The sequence below is a fragment of the Hippopotamus amphibius genome, chromosome 13, assembly GCF_030028045.1.
Source record: "Hippopotamus amphibius kiboko isolate mHipAmp2 chromosome 13, mHipAmp2.hap2, whole genome shotgun sequence".
Classification (NCBI taxonomy): Eukaryota; Metazoa; Chordata; class Mammalia; order Artiodactyla; family Hippopotamidae; genus Hippopotamus; species Hippopotamus amphibius.
In genome coordinates this window covers 30,866,182-30,890,032 of record NC_080198.1, presented here as the reverse complement: position 1 = coordinate 30,890,032, position 23,851 = coordinate 30,866,182, and the positions used below count along the sequence as shown (strand labels likewise).

Genomic DNA, 23,851 nt, shown 5'->3' with positions numbered 1-23,851 from the left:
GTGTTCTTGTGCAGGCAGCTTCTTGAGGTCCTAAGTTATCTCATTCGTGAGGGTATTTTATAAATCATTGTGGCATTAAAAATCTCATATTTGATTTTTTAGTTTTTTTTTGACTCTTTTTGTTCTGAAGCTAATGTGTGCAGCTTAATTTATCTATAATTGCATAGGCTCTTAGGTTGTACCTATTTTTCTTCAACTGATGTTTCAGTTTTAAACTTGGGAAATGTCATGAAACCCAAGGGGAATGTTACAGCTCAGTTGACTTGCCCATTCTAGAAAAAGCTAACGTTATATTGTAAACTCAGCTAGAAGCTGGTAGATCATTACCTGTAGTGTAACTCAATTGATGCATAGATGTTGTTTAATTTAATCCCAGAAGAAGAATGTACCCAAACGCTTTAAGAGGTAAATCTGAGTGTGTGAAAATCACTTTCAGAGTCAGAAACCATATTGAAATTCATTTTTGGAACCCTGAACAAAGACTACAAAAATAGATGACTTTTATAATATTATATCATTTTCTTTCACTGACTATATGAGGTACTTAATTAAGTCTTCAGTGAATAGTGACTCAGCTCTTCTGTTGCTTTGGAAATTTTTGTCTGCGAACAAGTCACTCTCTAATACCTCAATTTATACATGGCAGTCAAAATGAAGATGAAATTTGTATTTTAATATATTTATTCTTATATCTTCAGAAGCTCTCTCCTTTTCTGCTTGGAGTAACTGCAGTAGGCAGCCCACCATGGGGATCATTATTTCTGTGTTAGAGAATAAATTAGTAGAGTTAACATTGCCAGGAAGCAAAAGGCAGTAGTTTGACTGCCACAGTTAAGTGATACAATTTGTTGCTTATAACAAACATAAGATATTTTCCTCTAATTGTAATAACTTGCTCATTAAACATACCTAGCTATAACCCTCATAACAAGAGAGTGGTGTGTCTTTTGGCTTGATGGGTAAAATCAGCTTGAGACAGCTTTGTGGCTCACTGACAGAAGAGGGAAAGATCTCTGCCTGCTTTAGGAATTGGATTTTATTTTAGAATGAGTTGTTTGTTTAAGTATAGGTATGAGAGAGTCCCTGTCCTATTATGTCAGATATCTTATTCTATCTTCCCATATATTTAACTCAATGCCTCCAAATTAACAGAGCCTATACTTTTTTGTATCTTCTACTACTTGGTTCATGTTAATTACAAAGTGTTTCTGTTTCTCTCTCCATGTTTTTCTTTCTGAATGTAAGAATTTGTGAACTTTTCCTTTGAACATTTTGAATTGTCTTTTGTGTTTGTTGATTTGTTTCAGTTTTTAAAAATTCCATTTTTTATTATAGAAGAGACTGGTAACATGTTTGCTTCTGTGGAGGGAAATTGGGAAACTGTGGGACACAGGAAAGAAGATGTACCACTGGATCTTTGGAACCCAATAAATTTTTCTCCCATCTTTTTTTTTAATTAATTAATTAATTTATTCTTTGGCTGCATTGGGTCTTTGTTGCTGCACACGAACTTTCTCTAGTTGCGATGAGCGGGAGCTACTCTTCATTGCAGTGCGTGGGCTTCTCATTGCAGTGGCTTCTCTTGTTGCAGAGCACAGGCTCTAGGTGCTCAGGCTTCCGTAGTTGTGGCTCATGGGCTCTGTAGTTGTGGCTCACAGGCTCTAGAGAGCAGGCTCAGTAGTTACGGTGCACAGGCTTAGTTGCGCCACGGCATGTGGGATCTTCCTGGACCAGGGATTGAACCCACGTACCCTGGATTGGCGGGTGGATTCTTAACCACTGTGCCACCAGGGAAGTCCCTCTCCCATCTTTTTAAACTTAATTTTATAGAGTAACATAAACACATTTACAAACTGTTTGTTTGTTGTGTTGGTTTTCTTTCTTTTAAAGTTGAGAACACAAAGTTTCTTAAAGTTTACCATTGAATGTTCTGTTGAAAGCATAATAGTAAATTTACAGTCTTCTTTTAAATGGTTCACTTGATCCATAAACTTCAAAAGGTGGATCACTGTAGTAGACATGATGGCCTAGGTCTTCTAAAGGCGGTTTGGGATCAACTGTAGCAAACTAGACTGTGCTGTCAATTTCTTTCTTCACTTCAACATGTTTCTTTTCATTCTTCAACACTGGCAGTATTGCTGTGTGCTATTCTACCTTGCAGAAGCATAATAGGGTCACTCTTTTTACTTCTTGTATTTCTTTTTGTGTATCGTAACTGACTCAGAGATCACTCTTACTGTGTCCTTCATAATGGTGAGTCTGCAGCTCTATCAGTATGGTCCCCTGTACAGATCTATAACAGGCAGCTGGAATCTGTATTGCCTCCTGGACACATAGAACGTCCATTCCATCTGACCTAAGCCCAGGAACAAAATTGCCTTTTTTGTAGTAAATCAGCGGTGGCTGCTTCTCTCTAAACAGATGCTCCCATTCCCTAGTAAATAAACGGTCATTTCCACAAAGTTGCCATATTGTATGCTTCAAATGTAAAGTCAGACCTCATTTTTTCCATTATACCTATTGGCCCTCCCTATCCATGGGTTCTGCACCCACAGATTCAACCAACTGCAGATTGAAAATGCTTGGGAAAAAAATTCCAGAAAGTTCCAAAAAGTAAAAATTGTATTTGCCATGCACCAGCAACTATTTACATAGCATTTACATTGTATGAGGTATTATGAGTAATCTAGAGCTGATTTAAAGTATACGGGAGGACGTGCATAGGGTTATATGCAAATACAGTGCCATTTTATATGAGACTTGAGCATCTGAGGATTTTGGTATCCATGGGCGTTCTTCTTTTTTTTTTTAAAAATACATTTATTTATTTATTTATTGGCTGCGTTGGGTCTTCATTGCTGCATATGGGCTTTCTCTAGTTGCAGCAAGCAGGGGCTACTCTTCATTGTGGTGTGCAGGCTGCTCATTGTAGTGGCTTCTTTTGTTGTGGAGCACGGGCCCTAGGCGTGTGGGCTTCAGTAGTTGCGGCACATGGGCTCAATAGTTGTGGCTCACAGGCTCTAGAGCACAGGCTCAATAGTTGTGGCACACGGGCTTAGTTGCTCCGTGGCATGTGGAATCTTCCCAGAGCAGGGCTCAAACCCATGTCCCCTGCATAGGCAGGCGGATTCTTAACCACTGCGCCACCTAGGAAGTCCCCATGGGCGTTCTTGAACCAATCCCCCTTGGGTACTGAAGGATGACTGTACTTACAGGCCAGACCAGTACTCAGGGGAACCTGAGCTCTGACAGTGTCCTGATCCTCATAGAAGGTCTTGGTGTACATGTGCATTAATCCTACTTTTCCTTTAGCACAACCTCCTCTTTGTCCTGTAAACTCTGCAAAATTCTACGACAGAAAGTCCACAAGTAAAGCTAAAGCCTTAAGCCTGGTAAGCTGTGATGAGATGATCTATGGTATTTATCCTGACCTCAAGTCCCCCATAAACTTCTTGACACTATGTGATAGAAACCACGAATAATTTTGATCCCATTGGCAGTCTGTATCATCCTGTAGGGTCTGAGTCTTCACTACTGACCACTGTTGTGATTGGAGGGCCCTCTTCCTACCCATGAAGGTCGCATTTCTTAATTTCAGATGTACCATCATTTGCAAAATTACAGGATGCCACCAGCGCTCTGCTAGCCATGACCTGCAGGAAATGATGAGACTCGTGCTCTTAGAGGATCTTCCTCCTCAGTGTAGGATGTGGTGGTGGGAGCGATGATGTCATGCTCTACGCTGGGCCATACGCACACAGACATTTTTAAAGAGTGTATAATGTTCACAGATGGGCTGCAGTTTTCTTAACTGTTCTTCCATTGTTGAACATTTAAAACTACTATAAATTTTGCTTTGCTGACTATGTTTTTATACCTAGATCTTTATTTATATTTTTTATTACTTCTGTCGGCTGAGTTCTCAGAAGTGAATCAAAGGGGATATTGTTTTAAAGCTCTCTTAGTATACTTTGCCAAACTGCTTTCCAGACAGGTTGTGCCAATTTACACTCCCATGATCAGCTTGTGAAAATGTTTCTCTTATGTCACTCTTGGAAGCACTGAATATTATTTGAAGTACTTTCTGCCACTTTTATCAGTAACAGACTGAATCCCTTAAATTTTTATATTTCAAAGTTATTTACTATGTGTGTGTATATATCCATATATATCCTTCCTCTGTTCATTGGCTTTTTAAAAACAGCTTTATTGAAGTATAATTTACATTCCATAAAATTTACCCATTATAAAAGTTAGTTTACTTGAAGTTAATGGTTTTTAGTAAATCTGTAGTTTTGTAACCATCACCATAGTCTAGCTGTAAAACATTTTCAACACCCCTAAGTTCTCTTGTGCCTATTTGCATTCAGTCCTCGATCCCACATGCAGCCCTAGGCAACTACTGATCTGCTTTCTGTCTCTATAGATTTGCATATTCCAGAAATTTCAAATAAACAAAATCATACTACATGCAGTCATTTGTGTCTGGCTTCTTTCAGTCAGCATTATGTTTTTGAGGTTCATCTATTTTAAAGAATGTCTCAATAGTTCATTTTTATTGCTGATATATCTTATTTATTCATTGGTTGATGGACATTTGGATTGCTTCCAACTTTTGGTTATTATGAACAATACTGCTGGGAACATTTGTGTACAGTTCTTTGTGTGTTTTATTTCTCTTGGCTAGATACCGAGGTGTAGAATTGCTTGGAACCCATTACATTTTGTATCATTTATTAGCCACAAAAAAATGTTTCTTTTAAAGAATGGATGATAGTACTGTACTTGAGAAGAAACATAATTAAATGGTATAAAAGAGTTAAACTGGAATGATTGGATCAGGCAAGTGAAAAGTTCTAAGACATGCAGTATGACTGTATAATAATGAAAAGCCCTTCAGGATTTATGGGTACATGAGCAACTGCTAAAACCTAAAACCAAGTGAAGGCAAAAAAAGAAAAAAAATTAATGAATATCTAAATAAACATTGAAAACTTTGGTTCCATGAAAAATGAGAAAAATGGAAACGGAACATCATTTGCATTCATTATGACAGAAACATGAATACACAGAATACACAAAATGCCCTTTCCAATGTAAAAGAAGGTCAACAAGATTTTTGTAGATAGACCAAAGAATATGCACTTGGTTCGTTCAAGATAAATATATGTAGTAAACAAACAGACACTCATCCTTGCTGGTAACCACAGAAATAAATATCTTACAAAATGGTTGTTGTATTAAATTAGCAAAATCAAAATATGTAGTGCTAGAAAGGTTGTGATAGTGATATTAACTTTGTGTTTTGGTCTAGTCCATGTGCAAAGCAGTGTGGCAAAGCTTGTCCACATCCTTGGAGTAGTAAGATTCTGGGGTAACTTTTATTCTAGCTTCTTTGAATGTAATTAACATGTTTTCATAGTAAATTAATAAGGAAGGAAATAAATCAAAAGATAATAGCTACAGATTTCTTCCATGTGCTGAATGAAGTCTAGTCTAGTCGTGCTTCTCTGCTCTGACTCACTGAAACTCTGGAGGCACTAACCCAACTCAGCTTTTTTCCTCTCTGCCTAGAGAGCTGCATATGATCTGAATCCTGCTTTTCCAGCTTTGGCTAAATCCTGGATCCAGTTGTTCTTTAATCCTATGACTCACACCTTGGGAGTTGCCCCCACCCCACTCCCAGAAAATGCTTTTAACTTTCTCATCGCGAGTAATAATTCTGTCACATCTTTTCTATGCTTTAATGATTTTGTGTTAGGTACTCATCTGAAAATACGCTTCCGGTTGATTTTTTTTTAAGTTCTTTGCAGAGTTCTTCTGTATGGGTGGGACCAAACACGTATGAGTCACTCCCAGTTAGTACAGTACAGCCATCCAAGAGTAAGTGAGTTTTTAGTATGATAAATTGTCTGCCAAAAAGTGGTAAAGTAAAGCTAAAATCAAGAAATGGAGATTGATCCTTGTTCCGTTTATTTCCCCTTGTATCTTTTTTTAATTAATTAATTAATTAATTGTCTGTGTTGGGTCTTCGATGCTGCACATGGGCTTTCTCTAGTTGCAGAGAGAGGGGGCCACTCTTCATTGTGGTGCGCGGCCTCCTCATTGCGGTGGCTCCTTCTGTTTGTGGAGCACGGGCTCTAGGCGTGTGGGTCTCAGCAGCTGTGGCACATGGGCTCAACAGTTGTGGCTCACGGGCTCTAGGGCACAAGCTCAATAGTTGTGGCACATGGGCCCAGTTGCTCCGAGGCATGTGGGATCCCCCCAGAGCAGGGATCAAACCCATGTCCCCTGCATTGGCAGGAAGATTCTTAACCACTGCGCCACCTAGGAATTCCCTCCCCCTGTATCTTTTAAGTTATCTTTTTTCTTCCAGTGTCAAAAATTCTTTCCATTCCTGATAAATTTTTATTATATTGGTAATATTTTTCTCTAAGTACTAGCATGATAGGTTTTCTACATCATCCATACTTAAGTACTTTTCCTTGTTATATATGGCTATAAGATTTACTGTTAGTTGAGTTTATGTAAAGTCACAGGTGAAGTATTATGTAACAATCAAGAAGTCAGGCATGATAAGAAGTAACAATTTTTCTATTCATTTTATTATACTTGACAACAATTTTTGGTTTATTAAGAAACCAAACATTACTGATTTTCTTTGTATAGAGCAATTATAAGTACTTTTCTGCTAAAACTAAATAATCTACAAGAGGTAGTGGTACAACTGTATTTAGTTCCTTTAGTCTTTTCCACTCAGATTGGCTTGACTACTTAGGGACCTCAGGAAGAGATGGCCTATAGATTCTACTAATTTTTTTTTTTTTTTATAATTTCTTTTATTTCTTTTATTTTTTGGCTGCGTTGGCTCTTTGTTGCTGCATGTGGGCTTTCTTTGGTTGCAGCGAGCAGGGGCTACTCTTCCTTTTGGTGCGCGGGCTTCTCATTGCAGTGGCTTCTCATGTTGTGGAGCACGGGCTCTAGGCACACAGGCTTTGGTAGTTGTGGCTCGTGGGCTTTAGAGCGCAGGCTCAGTAGTGGCCCACGGGCTTAGTTGCTCCGCGCCATGTGGGATCTTCCCAGATCAGGGATTGAACCCATGTCCCCTACATTGGCAGGCGAATTCTTAACCACTGTGCCATCAGGGAAGTCCCCATGATTCTACTAATTTTTGAAAAATTAATACAACAGAATTGGAAAGTCCATACTGTTATGTGATTTAATATTTCTTGATCTCCTCTGATCCCCACCAGCGTATTCAGGTTACTACACCATCTTTTTTTAAACTGCTAGAGGTATTAGTCCTTGGCTAGTTCCCTGGCCTCTTTGTTATTTCTTTTCCTGATTTTTTTCCATACCTTTTTGACTGTTCTGTCTGAAATTCCTTCAAGCATTTTCTCCACTAACTCTTCATAGTGTTACTATTTCTAAAAGTTCAATCATTGTTTTCCCTGCAAATGTTATTTTTGGATCATCTCATATATTACAGTAATTTTAATTACCACTCAAATGCTGATGCCTCTCAGATATCTTGAGCCCTAAGGTCTGAGTTTTCTACCCACTGCCAGCTTACATTTATTCACTTGGCTGTCCATTAGAGACTCTGAAAACAATATACTCCAAATTGAAATGAATCATTCACCACCCCTTCCCCAGTATTTCCAAATACAGGTAATGGCTTATCATCTGCCCAGTAGCTCACACTAGAAACTGCTGCTTTCAACACTGAGCACCTAAGATCCATCACTAAGCCCATTTCACTGCTTCTAACACTGTCTAGTTTAGGACCTTGTTATTTCTTTATTTCAGTAACTGTAATTGGTCTCCCTGCTTCTGTCTGATACCCCTCAAGCTGTTCCCTCCCTGAGTGAAATGTCAGTTTAATCTTAGTATTTACCTGCCTGGACCCTATAGTGGCTCCTATCGTCTATATGATAAAGATTGTACTGCTTGATATGTCTTAAAAGGCTTGATGACTGCTTACCTCTCCAGCCTGACTTCCTGTCATTCTCAGTCTTGTGCTTCACACGCCAACCCTGCCTCCACCCCCACTATGTTGTTTCTCACCTCTGTTTGTTCCTGCTGTTTCAGTCCCCTCCCCTCTCATCCTGATTCACTCTTAATCACCATCATGACTCAGCATGGGACAGTTCCTTCAGGAAGCCTGTTCTGAATCTTCAGGATTGGGCCAAGTACCTTTCCTCTTTACTGGATTATTGTTAGTGTATGAAACAGTGTAATTTTTCTCTTATTAAAAAATTATTATTTTGATCCCACTTTACTTTCTAGCTACTGCTCATTTCTTTGCTTCTCTTTAGAGCAGAATTCCTTAAAAAGTTTGTCTATATGTGTGCTTTCTCATTCCCCTCCATCCATTTTCTCTTGAGTCACTCTGGTGAGGCTTTCATTCTCCACTACATCCACATAGTTCTTGTCAAGGTCATCAGTGGCTTCCAGGTTGCTATTTCTGTTGGTTGGTTCTTATTCCTAATCTTCCTTGATCTTTCAGCATCATTTGACATAGTTGATCTCTTCCATGCTCTTGGAAACATCACTTACAATGGCTTCCAGGACACAGCACTTCCCCTTGGTTCTCCTGTACTTCACTGGCCATCTTTTCAATTTCCTTTGTTTGGTCTTCATCTTCCTAATCTATAAACTTTGGACTGCTCCAAGACTCTGTCCTTGGTCCTCTTGTCTATCTCTACTTGCTTTCTTGGTGATTTCATCCTGTCTCTTGACTTTCAATTCTTTGCCTGTGCTGATGACTGCCAGGTTTTTATCTCAAGCCCAGGCTTTTTCCCTGGACTCTAGGTTCATATCCAGTTGCCTTTTTAACACTTCCACCTGGTATCTAACATACACCTCAAATTTAATATGTTCAGAGCTGAACTCCTGCTGATACCTCCCCAAGCTCAGTAAAAAACCTCCCCACCTTCAGCCCTCCTGGTTCACATAGGGGCAGTTACAGTTGACTCTTGAACAATATGGATTTGAACTGAGTGGGTTCACTTATATGCAGATTTTTTTTCAATAGTAAATACTACAGTGCTACATAATCTGAGGTGGTTGAATCCCTGGATATGAAACTGCAGATGTGAAGGAACTGTGTATACAGAGGGCCGACTATAAATTAAAAGTTATTTGTGGATTTTAGACTGCATGGAGGGTTGGTGCCCCTAACTCCAATGTTGTTCAAGGGTCATCTGTATATCCTTTTAAGCTGCTTAGGTCAAAAACTTTGGTATCCTTCTTGACTCCTTTTTTTCATATTTTATATCCAATCTGTCAGGAAATCTTGTGCTGTACAAATATTATCATTTTGTCTGTGTGTTGTATAAAAGGTTAATGTTATACTTTTCTAGTTTTATAGCAGTGTTTTGTTTTAAGGGCAGGGATCCTACAGATCCCTTGATTTGAATCTCCCCTCTCCCACCCCCCTGCCCCATAAAGAACTCTGTTGGGTTGCTTAAAGCTCTTCTATTCAGAACTGAGTTCTGTAATCTGAAAGAACAAAGAGCAAGGAGCAAGTGAGCTGTTAATACTTTTAAGTACTTTTCATAAGTCAGTGATTTTACTTCTGAAGTCTGTTCTTGTGTCAAGGTGGTGACTGGTTTATTAACCCTTTTGAATTTATTGAAGTTTTTCCCTCTTTGATTTCCCTTGATGTTTACCTCTTTTTTTTTTTTTCCTGGCAAATTCTGTTTCTGTGTGTTTTTCTCTCATTGTGTAGTTATATTTTTCTCTCTGTTTGGGATTTTTGTTTGTATTGTTTGTTTCTTTTCATTTTCTTTCCATTTTCTTCCATCAAATGATGATAATGTGGAATTGAAGATTTGTTAGGCTTATTGAATAGTTTTATATCTTTCTTGATATTAAAGTATAACTCTTTTAAGATTTCTTTTTTGTGGAGATAAGCAGTGTGAATAGTTTGTTTACGTTCTTTCAGATTTTTGTTTTCCAATGGTGTATTAGCATATATCATTCTTTTTATAAAAGAGATCGCTGTATGTCTTGATATATTTTAATTTCAATACTCATACTGTTAACTCTTATTTTTGATGATTATGATGCCTGATATTTAATCAGATAATACAGTTTGGTTGGGCATTAGTAGTTTCCGGTTTTTACCTTTTATTAATGTTGCTTCGGTACATGCTTATGCATGTGTGTAAGTACTTTGGTGTTTCTGTGGGTTAGATTCCTGGATGTAGGATTACTCAAAGAATATAATCATTTAAAATTTTAATAAGTATTGCTGAATCATTTCCCAGAAAGGTTGTAGCAGCTTACACTGTCATGCCCGGGATATATATGCCCAGTGTATTTTTTGCCAGAGCCAGGTATCACTATTCTTAATCTTTGCCAGACTGATATCGACCACTTTGATAATTGCCCATCTTCCTGAGCTTTTTGATATCTTGAAAGTTTTGGGGTTAGATGCTTATTTTCCCCTTCCCATACAAGTCTGTCTGTCTGTCTCTCTCTCTCTCTCACCAGAAAATTCAAATAGTATAGGATGATGTAATGGGAAAACCTCTACCCCTGTCCTATTAATTTATATGCTACTAGGTGTCCTAAGGAGCATTTTGAGGTTTGAACTGAGTGAGTTATAGTCTTCTGTGAGTGTTATTCCATGACTTGACTGGATTTCTAACCCTGTCACTCAGGGCCAGGAATATAGGAGGGTTCTGGTTTAGAAATGAAACTATGACATCTGTTAAATATCGCTTGCTTGATTTATTCAGAAGCTAGTTCACACTGTTAAGTGAGCTGTACTTTGCTAATCTATGCAGTATATTCTAAGTGTATTTACATACACCTGAGAGTTGTAATTTCCTTTGATATAACTGATTAGGGAATTCCCTGATCAATATTGTGATATATGTTTCATATTTCTTATAAATGGTTTTCAGTCTATGCTGTGAGACAGAGGCTTAGCTGTTTCTTTGCACAGGTTGTGGTTATTTATGATAATATTTATGTGTAATGGGGCAATGACATGCTATTTTTAACGTCTGTATGTGTTAGAGTTCAGCTGTTACTGATGTATTTATATCTCTATCAGCTGTTTACTGTTTAAGTAATTAATTGGCAAATTATTTTTAAGAACCTTCGCTTAAGAAAGGTTATAAGGAAAAGGCATAAAGTCTTGCATCAGTTCTCTGAAGAAAGTCAAAGTGATTACATGTTTATGCATATTCTGTGAATTTAATAATAATACCTGCCATTTGTTTAACAGTTACTGTGTACAAATGCTGTGCTAAATACCTTACATGCTTAACATCATTTAACCTTTACAACAAACACTCTGAGGTACATACTGATATTATCCTCAATTTATAAATAGGGATTTATTCCCTATCAAATTACCAATGGCATTTTTCACAGAACTAGAACAAGAAATCTTACGATTTGTATGGAAACGCAAAAGACCCCGAATAGCCAAAGCAATCTTGAGAAGGAAAGATGGAGGTGGTGGAATTAGGCTTCCTGACTTCAGACTATACTACAACGCCACAGTGTTGAAGACAGTATTGTACTGGCACAAAAATAGAAAGGAAGATCAATGGAATAGAATAGAGAACTCAGAGGTAAGCCCAAGCACATATGGGCACCTTATCTTTGACAAAGGAGGCAAGAATATACAATGGAAAAAAGAGAGCCTCTTCAATAAGTGGTGCTGGGAAAACTGGACAGCAACATGTAAAAGAATGAAATTAGAACACTTCCTAACACCATACACAAAAATAAACTCCAAATGGATTAAAGACCTACATGTAAGGCCAGACACTATAAAATTCCTAGAGGAAAACATAGGTAGAACACTCTGTGACACCCATCAAAGCAAGATCCTTTTTGATCCACCTCCTAGAATCATGGAAATAAAATCAAGAATAAACAAATGGGACCTCATGAAACTTAAAAGCTTTTGCACAGCAAAAGAAACCATAAACAAGACAAGAAGGCAGCCCTCAGAATGGGAGAAGATAACTTGCCAACGAAGCAACGGACAAAGGATTAATCTCCAAAATATACAAGCAGCTCATGCAGCTTAATACCAAAAAAGCAAATAACCCAATCCACAAATGGGCAGAAGACCTAAACAGACATTTCTCCAAAGAAGACATACAGATGACTAACAAACACATGAAAACATGCTCGACATCACTAATCATCAGAGAAATGCAAGTCAAAGCCACAATGAGGTGTGACCTCACACCAATCAGAATGGCCATCATCACAAACTCTAGAAACAGCAAATGTTGGAGAGGCTGTGGAGAAAAGGGAACTCTCCTGCACTGTTGGTGGGAATGTAAGTTGGTACAGCCACTATGGAAAACAGTTTGGAGGTTCCTTAAAAAACTAAAACTAGAACTACCATATGATCCAGTAATCCCACTACCGGGCATATACCCAGAGAAAACGCTAATCCAAAAAGAAACATGTACCGTAATGTTCATTGCAGCACTCTTTACAATAGCCAGGACATGGAAGCAACCTAAATGCCCATCAACAAATGAATGGATAAAGAAAATGTGGCCATATATACAATGGAATATTACTCAGCTATAAAAAGGAATGAGATGGAGCCATATGTAATGAGGTGGATAGACCTAGAGTCTGTCATACAGAGTGAAGTAAGTCAGAAAGAGAAAAACAAATACTGTATGCTAACTCATATATACGGAATCTAAAAAAAAAGAAAGAAAGAAAGAAAATTGGTACTGATGAACCCAGTGACAGGACAAGAATAAGGATGCAGATGCAGAGAATGGACTGGAGGACAGGAGGTTGGGGGGGTGGGGAGCGAAGGGGAAGCTGGGACGAAGTGAGAGAGTAGCATAGACATATATACACTACCAACTGTAAAACAGATAGCCAGTGGGAAGTTGCTGTATAACAAAGGGAGATCAGCTCAATAATGGGTGATGCCTTAGAGAGCCAGGACGGGAAGGGTGGTAGGGAGTCGCGGGAGGGAGGGAATATGGGGATATGTGTATAAATACAGCTGATTGACTTTGGTGTACCTCAAAAACTGGTACAAGAGTGTAAAGCAATTATATTCCAATAAAGAGCCTAAAAATAAATAAATAAGTAAAGATTTATTAATAACCCTTTATAACTAAAGGGATACTCAAAGAGGTTAAATAACATGCTCAAGGTCACATAGTATGTTGGAAGGTGACGGAGCTTGAATTCAAACCTTTAATGTATGCTCTGTTCCATATAATAGCATATTATTTAGATGTAATACAGTTTGGCCTATCCTATGGTAAATCAGAACTTTATAGCTTCCATTCTAGAGTATGAATTATTTCATTTATTTGTAATATATTTAAAAAATCATTTGTTACTTGTGCCTATTGGAACTTTATGACAGGGACTAAATGTTCTAGATTAGAAAAGATGGAATTATAGTGTTGTTCAGAGTATAATTTGAACATAGAGGTTTGGCAGTTAGAGGCTTAACCTGGAATAAAAGCCTTGAGTCTCTGAATTAGGGGTAATATTATTTAGTGAGAAATGTTATCTGAAAGAGAAATCTTATTTGTTAAGATGTTTAAACTGGACTTCAGAAAGGAAAGGAGGCTTTTAACAAGGAAAGAGTGTGAGTGGGTGGAAGCAAGGGCTTTTCGGCTCCAAGTGCATGGTAAGCAAACATTAGACCTGGGGCTTGTGTAGGGAATTGCTGGTAGTTAAGCAAGGATAGAATGGATGGTCCTTTTAAGAAGAGCGGAAAATCCAGTTTGATAGGGTGATTGAGGTCATTTTGAGAGATTTTGAAAGTTATCAGAGCTCTCAGATTTAATTTTGAAGGCAGCAAAGGGTCAACAGCCATTTTACAAAGGGAAGCAAAACGATCAGGTTTGTATTTTAGGAAACAGATCTAGTATCAGTGTAGAGGGTGGAGAGTGTGGAATCAAAGCAATCGTCTTTGCAACTGTTATATGGGCCTCGCTTAGAGGAACAGTAATGGGGAGCGAAAGGCAGTGTGGAATTGAGAGATTATTCTGAATCAGAATTTGTAGGAATTGGTGACATATAGAATGCCCTAGGGGGTTATTGATGTTATTATTACTGATAGAATTTGTTATCGTTACTGTTTTGCATTTGCTCTAAGTGACTTTGGAAAGTCACATACTTATTCCATTATCAGTGGCTAATGGATGAATTTCTGTTCAGAGGTGCTCAGGAAATGGTGGGTAAATGATGGAATGCGTCTGGGCTGCAAATATCACACTCATGAGATATTTATTTAAAATACTTGTTTGTTGCCTGAATTATTCAGCAGGCATTTTGTTAAGGGCTAGGGATATCACTGAGATAAAGGGATATCACTTATTTTGATCTTTAGGGGATTTGCCAGGGTTATGAGGTGTCTGATAGACCTTGTTTACTATTCTTACTTTCTGTGTAATCTTTGGGCATATAATTTAACTTCTTACCCTGTCTGTTCATGTGGGATACTGCTTATTTCATAGTATTCTAAAGTTTAGATAAGGTTATGTGTATAAAGTGCCTAGCATAGTCCCTGGCATAAGCAAATGCTTGTTCTCTTTTAATCTGCCATGGACATGGAAGCTGGGAAACTCAAATTTATTAAGATTGTGTGTCAAATAAGTGGCAGAAGGTAGTGAATGCATTTCTGGAAGAGATTTTAAAAGTTTGCCTTGGACTTCATAGCTGGCGCAGCGGTAAAGAATCCGCCTGCCAATGCAGGGGACACGGGTTCGAGCCCTGCCCTGGGAAGATTCCACATGCCACGGAGCAACTAAGCCCGTGCGCCACGACTATTGAGCCTGTGCTCTAGAGCCCGTGAGCCACAACTACTGAGCCCATGTGCTACAACTGTTGAAGCCTACACACCTAGGGCCCATGCTCCACAACAAGAGAAGCCACTACAATGAGGAGCCTGTGCACCACAATGAAGAGTAGTCCCACTCGCAGCAACTAGAGAAAGCCCGTGTGCAGCAACAAAGACCCAACACAGCCAATAAATAAATAAATTAAAAAAAAAAAAAGTTTGCCTTTCCTGATAATTTGGCATCATAAGTCCTGATTGCTGTTTTATTATTTTATTGTGACTATAGAGGGGTTACTTAGATAGGTTACTCTGTTTCAGCCTCAACTTGCTGATCTATAAAATGAACAAAATCATTCCTGTTTCACGTGATGGTTGGTAGAAACAGAGATGGTGGATATGAAATGACCAAACATAAATAGCGTAGCAGAATGGTTGAGATTAAAGAGTTTAAAACGTACATCTCTCCCCATTACTAGCTTGGGAGGAGGCCCTTTGGCAGGTTAGGGTCCCAGTAGTCATTTCCCATTGTTCCATAAAATTCATCATTATTATTTCTATATATTCACTTATAGTCCTCAGTAACTTTATTTCCTTTTCTCTTTCAAAGTAGAATTATAGTTTTTACAGAACTCACCTATGGATGTATGAATTGTCAAAGCCTTGAGGAGATAAATCTCTTGAAGAATTAACTGTCACTAAAAGTGGGGAGACGTGAATAAAGAACAAGGTGTCTTAGACATTAAAGTTATATGCCAACCTGAGTGGTTGTGCTTAAAGAATGGAAAAGGCCATCATAATTATTTTCGTTACTTTATTAAGCATTTTAAAAAGCTCTGAATGTCCTTTTGAGGGGTAGATGTACTTTTTGCATCTTTTAACATTTCCATTGAGTTTGTTTGCCAAATAGTTTTATGTGTGGGAAGTTTTTTGTATTTTATTTTTTTCCTAAGTAAGATCTAGATTCCTGTTTTGCCAATTTTGCCAATCTTTAATAGAAGAAAACTTTTCTTAGTTTCTCCCTCTCCCCTACTCCTAGTGACTGTATAAATCAATGTCAACTGTCCTTAGATAGAGCCCATAGTGTGCATTATTAAATAATATGTAGAGCTCATCCTTTAAACATAAGTGACCTTGTTCTATATTTCCACAAGTGTGATCACAGTGATTTCCTTTTGTAGCAAACAAGACTATTATTTTGTGGGTGAGGTTTTTTAACTATCAGAGATAAAGAGTGGTGGTGTAATTATTTTATTGTTGTTTCAGCTGATCTCAGGATGGTTTAAGCTCACATTTTGTGAGGAAAATAATGACCTATAAATTGTCAGAGTATTGTGTATTTAAAATATCACAGTATCCCTTTGTTCTACCCTTAAAATGCTAAAATATGTGGTATTTTAATAAATACATGTTTATTTTAGGCATCGAAATTAAAATTTTAATGTTTGAGGTAAAGACCTCTTGGAATCTAAAAGATTGAGTTTGGGATCAGTTTCTGTTCTTTAATTACCTCAATAGGAGCTTCAAAGACAAAGTTGAATGCATCTTGCTGTGATTAACACACCATGAGAGGAGAAAATAATCAGGGTTTGCCTGTCAACCCATCAGTTTTGGGATGTAGGAAATAAGTTAATCTCCTCCAAACTTGGAATTTGGTACAGGCTTTCAGTAGCCTCACCTCTCAGAACTGTAATGTTCTTATTTTATTTTATTTTTTTTTTGCTCATGGGCTTAGTTGCTCCACGGCATGTGGGATCTTCCTGGAGCAGGGATCGAACCCATGTCCTCTGCATTGGCAGGCGAATTCTTAACCACTGCGCCACCTAGGAAGCCCTGTAATGTTCTGATAATATGTTTATTTTGTATCTTGCTGAGATTCAGAAATCTAATTTACTTTGTCTTGAATTCTCAGTGAAGGATTGTCACAATTTTGTTTGCATATTTTAGAAGGTTGTAATCATTCTAGCTGTGTTTTGCATGTTTTGTAATAGTCTCATTAAATTAAAAATTTTTAATTTCTCCTTCCCACCTTCTCTACTTCTGTTCTTCATAATCTTATCTCTGTTCCTATGTAGAGACATAGAACTACTTTTTTTGCTTTCTCTTTCTCTTATGGGCTGGCTCCACAAGAAAGAATTGCTTTACAATGAATGTGCCTGGGATGTCACTTGGAGATGGAAAAAGTCCTGGTAATTTCATAACATTTATAAGGTCTTTGGGTATATGTTGACAAGTTCCTTCTAGTTTTCCTGTGAGATTTTATTTTGGTGAGAGCATTTTACCACTTTTCTTTGTGTTTCCCTATAGCATGTGAACAAAACTTTGTATTTCCCCCTTCAGTGGCACAACTTAAAAATTCCAGCCTCTGAAACATGTGGTGCTTTGCTAGTCAGGAAAGCCAGGAAGGTTTTCTAAACAAATCCAAGTTGAACATGCATATAAACTAAGTTTGTGTATTCTAAGAAATTAACTAAATTGTTGGTGGCAAAAACATGCAAGTTATGGATCTCTCTATTTCTAGTGACTCCCACTGCAATTCATCCTACACACAGCTGCTAGGTTATCAGAGCTGTTGGAATAATCTCCCTAAAACAGTATTTTCATCAAATCCTTTAATAGTGGCTTCTGTCTTAAGAAATCTCAACTCCTAAGTGCAGTGTGCAAGGTCCTCTCTTTATAACTTCACTCTATTTTACATTTCCCCACTTCTTCTTTTGCTTGGTTTTGGTTACCCTCTAGGGCTAGGCCTTAACTATATATAAATGTACTGTTTGTAATACCTGTTGCTCCTCCATCTCCTTCTTCTCCTTGCCTTTCATTCAGATTACCTCCCTCACTTTTAAGTGCCTCATTACCAACTGACTTTGCCTAACTTTATTTCTCACCAGCCTCTCAGGATTTTGGTACTTAATTCATACTCTCTTAATTTACTTGCTGTGTAGAGTTGCTACGCATTTAATTTTATGGATGTGCAATCTCTCCAGACAGGTGCCAAGTAAATGTTATAGATTAAATGATTTGCCTTAATAGAGGAATTAAAGTTGAAATTAGCTTTTCCTATTCTAATTGCTTCAGGAAAACTTCATAAACAAAGTGGGATTTCATAAGTTTGGACTCAAAGATCAGAGAGTGTTTAGTCAAAGTAGGAGAGAAGGAAGGTAGTGTGGAGGTTTTGAAGGAATAACAGTGTCAAATCTGCAGATATCTGTGAGACCACAGCAATATACGTCATATACCTGAGCCTCAGTTTCTTTATCTATAAAATGGAAATGGTAATAGCTACTTGGTAGGATTGTTGGGAAGATCAGAAGTGCCTGCACATAGCAGGCAGTCAATAAATGGTAGCTATTATTATAGATTAGGGCCTTGTGGAGTGAGGCCATAAAAAATGATGGAGGAGGAAGCTCCAAAAATTGGTTTCTTCACTAAGACAACTGTTAAGCTAGCACAAACTGTCTGAAGCAATTATTTGGAACTATGGAGTCTAGGCAGGCACTTGCAGCATCCAGCGGAGTGCTTAATGAAAAAAAGAGGCTGGTAAATTTCTGAGAATTTCAGTATTTTGCATAACGGCTACAATTTTCCATCCCCTAGCCCTGTGGCAGGTAACTGTGGGTATGGTGGCCCATGATTCCTGGCATGACTTTGCTTGTCTTTCAAAGATTGGGGTTGTATGTTTTTGTCACTGCTTTTGATTGCTGAGGGCCTGGCACAGAGGTTGGCCATTGTTTCGAACCCCACAGACTAAAATGGCTTCTCTAGCATCTGCCAATGGGATTTAAAGAGGCAAAACACACCCTTCCTCCCCTTTTCTTATTGGATCCTGACATTTAAGGAAATCCCTGTCAGGTCACTGAATGACCATGGAGATGACAAAACAGAGACTTCAGACACGACAAGTAATAGTCTTTGCCGAAAAAAAATAGTTTGGAGAAGTCAGTAAATAAACTAATGACTGCAGCCTTTGTCATGTTAATAACAGCAATCCCTAGGGTAAGAAGAGAGCCTGATTTCTGTAGTTACCACATTACAATATTCAAAATGTCCAATTCTCAAAAAAAAAAAAATTTCGAAGTATATAAAGAAACAGGAAATTATGGCCCATTCACAGGAAAAAAAGAAATTGACAGAAGCCATTCCTGAGGAAGCCCAGACATTGGACTTATTAGACAGACTTTAATATGCTCAAAATGCTGAAGGAAACCATTAAAAATTAAAGAAAAGCAGGAGAACAATGTGAGAATAAGTGTGGAAGATCAGTAGAGAGATAGAAACTGTAAAAGTACAATAGCTGAAATAAAAATTCAGTGAACGGTTCAGTGACAGATTTGAGCAGGTGGAAAGAGGAATCAAAACAACTTGAAGATAGGGCAACTGAAATTACTCCGTCTGAGGACTAGAAAGAAAAAAGATGAAAAGAAAAGAACATACCTACGGGACCTATGAGACACCATTAAGTGCACCAAGATATGCATTGTGGACATCCCAGAAGAGAGTAAGAAAGGGGCAGAAAGAAATCATTTCAAGAAATACGAAGCGAGAGAGTAGCACAGACATATATATACTACCAACTGTAAAATAGTCAGTGGGAAGTTGTTGTATAACAAAGGGAGTCCAGCTCGAGGATGGAAGATGCCTTGGAGGACTGGGACAGGGAGGGTGGGGGGGACTCGAGGGGGGGGTCGGGGAAGGGAGGGAGTTAAGGGGATGTGTGTATGGAAACAGATGATTGAACCTGGTGTACCCCCCCCAAAAAAAATAAAAAAATTAAAAAAAAAAAAAAAAAGAAAGAAATAATGGCTGGACTTCCTAGGTGGCATAGTGGTAAAGAACCCGCCTGCCAATGCAGGGGACATAGGTTCGAGCCCTGCCCTAGGAAGATTCCACATGCCACGGAGCAGCTAAGCCCATGCACAACTGTTGAGCCTGTGCTCTAGAGCCCGTGAGCCACAACTGTTGAGCCCATGTGCCGCAACTATTGAAGCACACGCGCCTAGGTCCCGTGCTCCACAACAAAAGAAGCCACTACAATGAGGAGCCTGCACACCACAATGAAGAGTAGCCCCCGCTCACAGCAGCTAGAGAAAGCCCATGTGCAGCAACGAAGACCCAACGCAGCCAATAAATAAATAAATATATATATATTTAAAAATAAAGATAACAATAGCCATATTTAAAAAAAAAAAGAAATAATGGCTGAGAAGAATTTTATGGTTTTAGCCCTTACATTTAGGTCTTCGATCCATTTTGAGTTAATTTTTGTATATGGGGAAGGTCAGGGTCCAGCTTTATTCTTTTGCAAGTGGTTATCTAGTTGTCCCTGCACCATTTGTTGAGGAAACTATTCTTTTCCTATTGGATGGACCCTGTTCTTTTTCAAGATTGTTTTGCCTGTTCAGGGTCCCTCGCGATTCCTTATGCATTTGAGGGTTGACTGTTCCACTTCTGCAAAAAAGGCGTTTGGAATTCTGGTAGGGATTGCACTGAATCTGTAGACCACTTTGGGTAATACTAACGCCTTAACAATATTTAGTCTTCCAACCCATGAGCACAGGATGTCCTTCTATTTGTAGGCATACCTCAGAGATATTGTGGATTCCGTTCCACACCATTGCAAATATCCATTCCACATAAAGCAAATATCGCAATAAAGCGAGTCACATGAATTTTTTTGGTTTCCCAGTGCATATAAAAGTTATGTTTACACTATACTGTAGTCTATTAAGCGTGCAATAGCATTATGTCTAAAAAGAAAGACAATGTATGTACCTTAATTAAAAAACAATGCTGTTGGAAAAACGGTGCCAATAGACTTGTTTGATCCAGGGTTGCCACAAACCTTCAGTTTGTTAAGAAATGAAATATCTGTGAAGCACAATAAAGCTCAGTGCAGTAAAACGAGCTATGTCTGTATTTGTCTTTAATTTCTTTCGGCACTATTTTGTAGTTTTCATTGTACAAGATTTTTACTTCTTGGTTAAATTTATTCCTAGGTATTTTATTTAGATGCTATTGTAAATTGAATTGCTTTCTTAATTTCCTTTTTGGATTGTTCATTGCTGATTTATACACATGAATGATTTTTGTGCATTTGTCTTATAAACTGCAACTTTGCTGAAATTGTTTATTAGCTCTAGTAGCTTTCTTGTGGGTTCTATGGGATTTTCCATATATAGAATCTTGTCATCTGTGAATAGACATAATTTACTTCTTCCTTTCCAATTTGGATGCCTTTTATGTCTTTTTCTTGGGTCTGGCTAGAACTTCAGTACAGTATTGTGTAGCAGTAGTGAAAAGCAGGCTTCCTTGCCATGTTCCTGATCTTAGGAAGAAAGCTTTCAGTCTTTCATCATTGAATATATTAGCTGTGGGTTTTTCATAAATGCCCTCTATCATGTTAAGGAAGTTCCTTTCAATCCTAGCTTTCTGAGTGGTGTGTGGTTTTGTTGTTGTTATTATTTTGGTTTTTTTGTGGGATTTTTTTTTTCATGGAAGGGTGTTGAATTTTGTCAAATGCCTTTTCTACATCAACTGAGATGATCTTGTAGTTTCATTTGTTTTTTTTTTCCTTTTTTCTGTTAATGTGGCATATTATATTGATTGACTTACATTGAACCACTTTGGATAAATCCAGCTTTTTCAGCAAGCCAAGCCACAGCTTTTCCAGCGTGGGTGAGTTCTGAGTTAGGCTAAACAGAGGTGAGAGCCTCACATCAGTCCTTCATGTAGCCCCCAGACACGTTAGAGTAGATAGATACAATAATTTGCTTTAGGTCTGGGCTGCTCTCTCTGGAACCAAGTAGCAGGGTCTCACAGTGGGAATGCAGACTGATGTCTTCAAGGCTTCTGCTTTACGGGGGAGGGGAGGGCAGAAGGGTGAGGAATGCCACAGAGATTTCCTACAATTTTTAAGTTGCCTTTTTCTTGATTCAGTGTTCACGTGGTTGCTGTAAAACTTTTGTTTTCCACAGTTCTAACATAGTTGGTTATGATAGTTTCCGCTTGTTTTTCAGTGTTTTTGTGGGGATGTGAAGCTTGAAGCTGCCTACTCTGCCATTTTGTTGATTTCATTTCTTCATTTCTTTTTGATTCAAAAAAAATTTCCTTCTTATTTCTTATTTCTCTTAAGTTATTATTTGTTATATTTAGTTACTCATGTCCTTCTGATTTTGTACTCATTCCTGAAATGATTTCCCTTTTCTTTCTTTTTTGAGTTCTTTCACCTTTACTAGAGTTTTGTAATTTCTCTTTCATGCCTTGAGTTATTTTTGTAATGTCTTTTAGCTTGTTCTGAAATAGTGTAATTTTTATCTATACCCAAGGTATGTCTGTCATGTGTAGGGAAGGTTATTTTGCTTTTTATTCTTTTTTCTCAAAATAACTGTATGGCATGGGACCTTGATCTTTTTCTGTTGCTCATTTTTATGTGAAATTTTTTTCCTAAACTTACAGAAGGGGGTCATGATTCAGGATAACTTTTCTAATGTCACAGAGCTCCCTCTTGTGTTGTTTTTGTAAAATGTTTTAAAATATGATGGCTTCCTTTCCCCTTTCCTGCTTTTATCTGGGTCTTTTCTTTCCTTGTCTCTGTTGTCCATGTCCTGATCAATTTTGGTTCCACACCCAACAGCTTTCCCATAGTGTGGAGCCCTATCCTGGAAGGCAGTTTTGATTGGTAGGTTGGTTTTAAGAATTTATATGACTCAGACTGCTCCAGCCTTTTCCAGAATTTACCTCACACTCACTTGTTAGTGGATTGGGCTGAACCTTTCCCATTTTCAGCTTCTCTTCTTGAATTGGCTATCATATTGTCCAGTGAATATCAGGTGACTATTTTGAGGTTCTCAAGTCCCTCAGATGCCCCATTGCTTCCATATACATCCTCCTGCACAGATGCTGATTTTCCTGCAGGTCTTGTGACTTGGTGGTTTTCCCCACTTGTATTTTGAGGTTCGTATGGATAGTTTGTCACCAATTTTTGTTGTAAATGTTGTCCATTGGATTTTGGTTTTGCTATATTAGTCACTCTTTTTGATTTTAGATGGCGATTCAAGTAAATGAAAAATCTATGATGTTTGGGGTCTTTCCTGGTGATCCAATGGTTGACTCTATGCTTCCACTGCAGGGAACATGGGTTCGATCCCTGGTTGGGGAACTGATTCCCCATGCTACATGGCATGGGCCAAAACAAAAACAAAAACAAAACTATAACGTAGTATCTGCCATCTAGAATCCAGAATCCATTCTGCATTCACATTTTTAAAACTCCCCTGTATGGACTTAGAATTTCTGGCCTCAGGCCTATGGCATGTCTCCTGTGTTTGTGCTTTGTTCTGAAGCTTTAATTCAGATGTTATTAATCTATTAGTGGTTGGATATTGCAAAACCTGTCAATGTAGAAAAGGCTAGAAAGAAGCAGTTTATCATTATAGTGGAAATGAAAGCATTTACAGGTTGTAGCAAAGTTGAAAGTGATGCAAGATGTATTCATTTATGGAATGAAACAGCAGAAACTTTCCAAAGGCCAAAGAGCAAATTACGTGACCTGTAAAGTGCTGTGCCTGTGTCTTTGAAGGTAATCGTAATAAGCAGGAAACAAGGAAAAGTGACTGATGGGGAAAGGACAACCTTTCAGTTCAAGGATCCCCATCAGTGCCTGATTTGGGAGAGTTTAACCTTCATTCAGGGGAAGCCAGGGGATTATTTGAAGATAAAGCCTGAAAACAGTGAAAATTGATCTTAAGCCATAAGCTACAGGGAGTTTTATAAATTCAGGGCTCCTTATACACCTGCTCAACATTAAAGTGAGTGCCCAGTGGCTAATACAAACACTAGAGATGCTTGGGCATTCCTTAGGCTATTAGCAAATAAAGATAGTTAAAGCTTCAACAGGATTTGTTTTTTAGAGTTGTTAAAAATGATCTCTTTTAAGGAAAAAAAAAAAAGAAGCCTGATAGAAAATGGTGTATGAGCATAGAGGAGAAAGATATTTCTGGTTTGAAAGTGACAAAGGACCAACTGACATGCCTGCTAAGGGAGATACAT

The 23,851-nt window shown here is 38.1% G+C and overlaps 1 protein-coding gene and 1 pseudogene across 31 annotated transcripts in view; one reads left to right on the top strand and one right to left on the bottom strand.

Moving 5' to 3' along the window:
• Positions 1-23,851, top strand: part of SLMAP (sarcolemma associated protein) — a 144,447-nt gene that overhangs the window by 37,504 nt on the left and 83,092 nt on the right. The window lies entirely within an intron of this gene.
• LOC130835036 (pyruvate dehydrogenase E1 component subunit alpha, somatic form, mitochondrial-like) lies at positions 1,954-3,650 on the bottom strand (annotated as a pseudogene).